At 36.0% G+C, this 6,680-nt stretch overlaps 1 long non-coding RNA gene across 1 annotated transcript; it reads left to right on the top strand.

Moving 5' to 3' along the window:
• The first annotated feature begins 598 nt into the window (after positions 1 to 598).
• Positions 599 to 5,627, top strand: LOC141514826 (uncharacterized). The gene is made up of 3 exons (XR_012476125.1): positions 599 to 1,037; positions 3,260 to 3,353; positions 5,537 to 5,627. It is a non-coding gene; the product is annotated as an uncharacterized LOC141514826 (long non-coding RNA).
• Positions 5,628 to 6,680: the final 1,053 nt, after the last annotated feature.

The raw sequence follows: 6,680 nt of genomic DNA, 5'->3' as shown, positions 1-6,680 counted from the left end.
GCTTAAAGCTTCAGGAAAGAGGCATAGGGTGTGAAATGAACTTCAATATCTGTAACTCAACTTAGGGGAAATCCCTAATAACTAAAGCATATATTGGAGAGCTGTCTGTCTTGTCCTGTTAGCCAGGAACCAGTTTGGTGACAAACATAGGTTCTGTAGTCTTCTAGTATGGTAATTGCGGCAAATTGTAGTCTAGCCTGGGAACTGGTCTGAAATGGCTATCGTTTTAAGATGTTATCCCTGGGAAGGCTTTCAGGAAGTCATTCTGGTCAGAATTAGCATCTCCAACTGCCTTTTGGCTTCCCACTCTGGGTAAATGATGAAAAATTGAATTCCCATGGGTCAGCATTGCTGTTGGCTTTCCTGTCAGCTGAGAGTTAAATTGTTTGTTTAATAGCTTGGACTCACATGTCATTGGGTCTTTGGAAGAAAGATGCTACTTACAGCTTCATCTCTGGTTCAGGAAAAAGGAAGGAAAATGAGATCAATTACATATTATAATGGACTCATTTCATCAACCTGCTAATCAACTATTTAGTACTAGAAAGGGACAAATACTGGATTATAAATATGTAGACAAGTTGAAATCTTGCCTTAGGCTCTAACGCTAACTAGCCTTCTGTGTTTAGAATGCACAGGCTTCTTACCTTTACCTCACTGAGTCCCTCTCTTCTTTCAAAATTCAGCTCAAGAACCAATGCATGATTTCATTTGCTAGTGACCTTCTCATCAAATTAGCTTGTGTTCAACTACTTTGTATATATTTTTATTTAACAACAATGCCAATCCTAATCCTATTCTTTTTCCCTACTAGTTACATAGTATTTTAAGGTTTGTAAAGTATTTTACAAATTTTATCCTCTTAATAACTCTGGAAGGTTGGTGCTATTCTTTTTCTCATTCTAAAGGTAAGGGGTTTGGGAGCACTTTGCATTTGGATCTTCTCTCTCTGGTCTAGTTAAACCCAATCAGTCTGAAAAATTAGAAGACACCAAGGAATGATAGAAAAGCAGCAAAGAGAGTGGCATCTCCTGCTGGTGAGTACTGGATGGGGGTTGGATAGAAGTTAATTGATTTTTTTTCCATCAGACTCTGGTGGTATATTTCCAAGAAAAGGAGGTATTCCTTTCTTTGGTTTCAGTTTGTACAGAGCTTTTGCTTTTCTAGTTGTGTGGGAATGAGGCAAAAATAGAAGAGAGTAGTTTTTAGACATATCACAGATTGCAATGAACATGAATGAAATCATGCCTATAAAGTGACTCCCGAAACCTCAGAGGAAAGACAAAGTAAATGTCAAAATTTAGTTCTTATTTTCATTTCTCCACTTAAAAAAGCATTTTAGATAAAACTGTTGGAGCTGTAGTTGACTGCAAATGTGATTTGAGGAATACTAAGGGCAACATTGGGAAATAAACATTGTGGTCAAAGCTACAGAAACTGGCCCATTCTCAGGTATAATTCAAAAGACTATGGTTTTGGTCCTAATTCTAAATTTGTGAAACTTTGTGATGCTGGGAAAATCACTTTAAGATGACCAGGTTTCCCACTGTTAACATCAGAAACATGGTATTTTTTTGGTAGCAACTGGATAAGAAAACTTGTTTTATAATTGGTTGTGATATCTTATCCTATTATTTTATTTGTATGATAAAGTGAGGGTATCCATGTCTTTATATTCTTAATATTCAAACTCAGGTGTGTATAGACTGTTTCATGCTAATTCTATTATTCTTCCCTAGTTGACTCTTTACAAAGCATCCGTGATAACTTTTCAAACCTTCTATTTTCTCCTCAAGACACCCCAAGTGAGATAGCCTTTAATTTAGCAGCAATTTGCATTTGTATTCTAGTTTTATTTAGAATGTCATAAATGAGTAAGGTCCATTTTTTCTAACAACTTGTACACTAACTCATGATTGGGTATGGATCTCACATTTAGAGCATAAACAGCTAAGTCAATATTCCTTAATTGTCCAAAATCTGTGTATCTTTGATGCTCTTTCCCCTTATTTTCTGCTGTTTTGACATTAGCATTGTAGAATGGGAAGGAATTTTTGCAGGATGAGAGCCATTTTGTATTTTCTTAGTTTTATGAGATGCCACTGATGCTTTTTCTTGGTCATGATACTGTACTCTCAAGATTTCCTTCCTAACTCTTGTTTTTGCTTTTTAATGGAACTTCCTTCTTCCCCTAGTCCTTTAAATATGAATATCTCCCAAAGTTATGGCCTTGAACTGCTTTCTTTTCTCTTTCATTTCCTTGATGACTATATCTATTTCATTGTGTGTACACACTTGAGTATGTGTGGATGTATGCATGTATGTATGTATACCTCTCCTAAGAGTCTAATCTTGGACCTTCCTGCATGTCTATTAGTACTTCAACTTCAACATCCTAAAAACTGAATTCATATCTTTCCCCTAACCACCCTCCCCCAACTTTTCTCTGACACCATCATACCCTCATTCACTTGGGCTTGAAACTTCAAAGTAACCATTGGTTCTATCCCTGCATGATTCCTTTTTTTCTTTATTATTTTCTACCTCTTTTCTGTACTAATATAATTGTTTCCTCACTAATCTTTCTGACTGCAGTTCATCTTCTTTCCAATCCAACTTTCGAGTTGCTGCTCTAATAATTCTCCTAGTGCATCATTACTCTCCTTGGAAATTGTTTTTGGCTCTTGAATCGATTTCTCAATATAGTGTATACCACTTATCTTTACCTTGAAGACCTTTCTGGATTTATTTCAAGGGTGTACTATGAACTCAATTGGTTCCTGAATTTCAGCAAATTCTACAAATCTAGGCTTAATTCATTTAGGGGTTTTTTTTGAATGCATAATCTTCAGAAAGTGATGAAGAAAATGTTAATAATGATGATTAAACTTAAATTGCATCCTGAGTAATTTTTTCAGAGCATCAATTATTAAATATTTACCAGCACCCCATTGCTTGCACCTGTCTTATTTACTTTATATAATATTTTGTATTAAAATTAATCATAGATATACTGTACCTTCCTCCTAGACTGTACATATGCTCTATGAAGTTAGGAACCCTGTCAAATGTGGTACAGTGCCTTTAATAAAGTTGCTGTTTTAATAAATATTTGTTGAATTTGATCTTACATTAATTAATTAATAATAATATCTGACCTTTATATAATACTTTAAGGTAGCAAAGACTTTGCCTTACTTGATCTTTATAGCAAGTCTGTGTGATAGATGATATGACTATTTTTATCCCCATCGTACAGATGAGAAAACAGCAATTCCAATGAAAGGACAATAATCTTGTTTCATAACTAATAGCTATCAATGGAAGGATTTGAATGCAGGTTTCATCTGATTGTAAGTCTAACATGCTTTCTATTATATAAGAAATGCCTACTATGCTACTTTATAAGTTTAAGGATAGGGTATGTTTTTTTAATCATGTTTGCATTTCCAGAAATTAGCACAGTCTTCTACACATAGTACATGATTAATAAATACTTTTAATATTTGTTTAATTTGAATATTAGATAAGGACAAATTCTTTTTTAGCTACTAAGGTTTGTTCATAGTCTGTTGAGTTGAATTGAATTATCTGCTTGGATACGTAAAATAATTTAAATGGGAAGATTAGTTGGTTGACTAATTATGGTATTATATTTTGGGATTGGTAGTTATTGGAAAGAATCAATTTGGCCATATACTCAATATATAAATGACCTAATCTGTTTCCATGGCTAAAATAGAACTCCATTATAATATAGCACACTATGCCATGGCATCTAGATATTCTTCTGATATGTCCTTAGATATTCCTTAGATATGACCTATGATAGGATTCTGGATGTTATGTCTAAACAAGAACCCAATTTGTCTAGGAACCCAAATTTGGCGCCAACCAAGTGGTCATTGCTACATAAAGCATGGTTTTTATAGTGGTGGATTACCAGTAACAGCAGGCAGGTGGCATTCTGGATGTCTCTTCATGACTTTAGTGATAAAGTCAGACTTTAGGTGAAGGAGCAAGTAATAATATCTAATCTAAGGTCATTATGAAAGCCAGACCGCTAATAATGAAAACAACCCTCCATTTGTGATAAGCACCCTGGTATCTCTTGTATGGTATCTTCCATCTCATTCTTCTAAGACATCAAAGAGGCTCCCAGGCAGTTGGTCTGATACTCAATTGGGCCTCATAAAATCAAGAAGTCTTTCCTTTCAAGATACCTGCCCCACCTCTCAAAAAAAAATCTATTCATTTGGGTGTCCAAACACTGATAGGAGTTCTTGCAAAGAAGTCCCCAAACAGCAGGTGATATTCCCATGGGGCAGTTATATGTTTATTTTGCATCTATCTTTCCATTTCTTCTACCTCTCCAATTTTTGCGATTTTAGCATTGCTAAATCTAATAGAAATGTGTTTGTAGGTGTCTAATAGGATAATGGCCCAGACAAACTTGTGCTTGAGAGAATGAAAAGATAATAGTCACCTCTTCAAATTGCTATTTCTCACATCTACTTCATGGTGTTAAAGAATAATCAGGGGGAGGGTAGGTAAAAAGAGACTTTCTTCACTTGGCCACTTCTTGAGATCAATTCTTCCACCACACAACTAAGGGATGACCAGACTAGTTGCCCAGCAAATGGGGCCACATCAAAGCAAGAGGAGTGGTTGCCTCCTTGCAAAAGGAATAACTCAATGTAGTAATTACTCCCATAGCTCCATCTGTTTATTTCAGTTTTCTTAGAAGGTCTGTGGTTTGTAGGTATGCAATCACAGTACAGGTAATTGTACCTATGGCAGGGTTTAATTTAGCTGGAAACTAGGGTTCTGAGGTCAAAAAAGAAAGGGTACATGGGAAAGAGTTATCTTCCCTATTGAAATATGGGTGGCCATTTTGTGGAACAGTGGCGCTAAGATGAAAACCAAAGTGGTCGTAGTATGATCAGGGCTCATGTCCAACTCGAGTGATTTGAGAATACTCCTGTTTCTTGACTTCACTTGTAACTACATGTGAAACAGCATATCCTCCCTCTTCTTCCCCAAGACACATGACAGTTCCTGCCCAGACTGATCATATTACCATTTCCTCCCTAAAGCCAATTAAAGGTCTCTAATCCCTTCTTTTGTTTATAGAAAGGATAAATTTGATTCAGAAAGGATACATGGGTTGAGCCAAATCCTAAAAGATTTTAGAAACGGAGATTTCTGCACCATAGGCAGGAACACACCCTTTTTACACTGATGGGATTATTATGAATTTTTCCATCATCTGACATACTTCACGCCCACACTTTCATCTAGCTCTCTCAACTGTGCTGTAAATATGGGACTGTATCTTTACCGTCCAATCCTAATGTTCATATGCACTTTGATGATCACTTTTCAAGGCTATACAGAGATACCAAAGTATGGAGTAGTTATATATAGCTAAGATCACACACAAAGGAAGAGATAGGTTAAAGAACAGAAATGAATCTATTTGGGACTTACTTTCTTGTTTCATGGAGAAGTTTATAGTGAATTCATTGTTCTCCAGGTGCTATCAGGCATAGGAAGAACTGGGACAAGGTCTTCCTGGTGAAATCTGCATGTTTTGAGGTCCTTTTTTCTGTCTAAGTAAGAACCTCCTGGAGGTAGGTAATAGTACTACTGATTCTATTCCTGTATGCTTAGCTAAACTTTAATTCCATATCTATAACTATAGTGGATAATGGATTTCTGTTTGGAAATATGATTCTTTTATTAGTTAGATCCAATGACTAGGAATGTGAACACTGGCTCCTACAAAGGTCTCCACTGGATCACTAGATCATAGGGTAATGATTTGGAACCCATGAAAATTCTAGGATGTTTCCTCTCTGACTTAAGAAGTTATTCTTGTTTTCTATCTTGTAGAAATGTTACATAAATTAAGAAAGTTCACATGCCTTGGCAGCTAGGTGGTGTAGTAGATAGAATACTAACCCTGGAGTCAGGAAGACCTGAGTTCAAATCTAAACTCAGGCACTTGATACTCACTAGTTGTGGACATGTCATTTAACCTGGATCGCTTCACATCCAGGACCATCTCCAATTGTCCTCATTTCTATCTGATCACTGAACTCAAGATGGTTCTGGAGGAGAAAGTGAGGCTGGTGACTTAGCAGAATAACCCCTTTATTCAAATCCAAATTCACATGTCTATCATGGCATCATCTCCCTGATGTCATGGTCTTCTTCTTTAAGAATAAAGGACAAACAACAATAATCCTTGGAATAAAGGGTAAGGTCACCTAATTTAGGATAAAATGTCCTAGTGGGCAGCTAGGACCCGAGTTGAAATTTGACCTCAGACACTTAATAATTGCCTAGCTGTGTGACCTTGGGCAAGTCATTCTTAACCCCATTGCCTTAAATAGATAAAATTTAAAAAAAAAGGATAAAAAGTCCTAGTCTAAACATTGATTGAATGTAAGGCATTATTAAAGGGCAACTAGATGGTCCAGTGGGTTTGGAATTAGGAATAATTAATTTCTTGAGTTCAAATCTTACCTCAGACAATTACTGTCTGTTTCTGGGCAAGTCACTTTACCTTGTTTGCCTCAGTTTCCTCATCTGTTAAATGAGGTTAAGATTCTAAATGAGTTCATGAAGAGTCAGATGTAACTGAAATAAATGACTGACCAACAACAGAGTTATTA

The sequence above is a fragment of the Macrotis lagotis genome, chromosome 1, assembly GCF_037893015.1.
Source record: "Macrotis lagotis isolate mMagLag1 chromosome 1, bilby.v1.9.chrom.fasta, whole genome shotgun sequence".
NCBI classification, from domain to species: Eukaryota; Metazoa; Chordata; class Mammalia; order Peramelemorphia; family Peramelidae; genus Macrotis; species Macrotis lagotis.
Note: the sequence above shows the minus strand (reverse complement) of the source record. Positions and strands in the feature narration are given on the sequence as shown.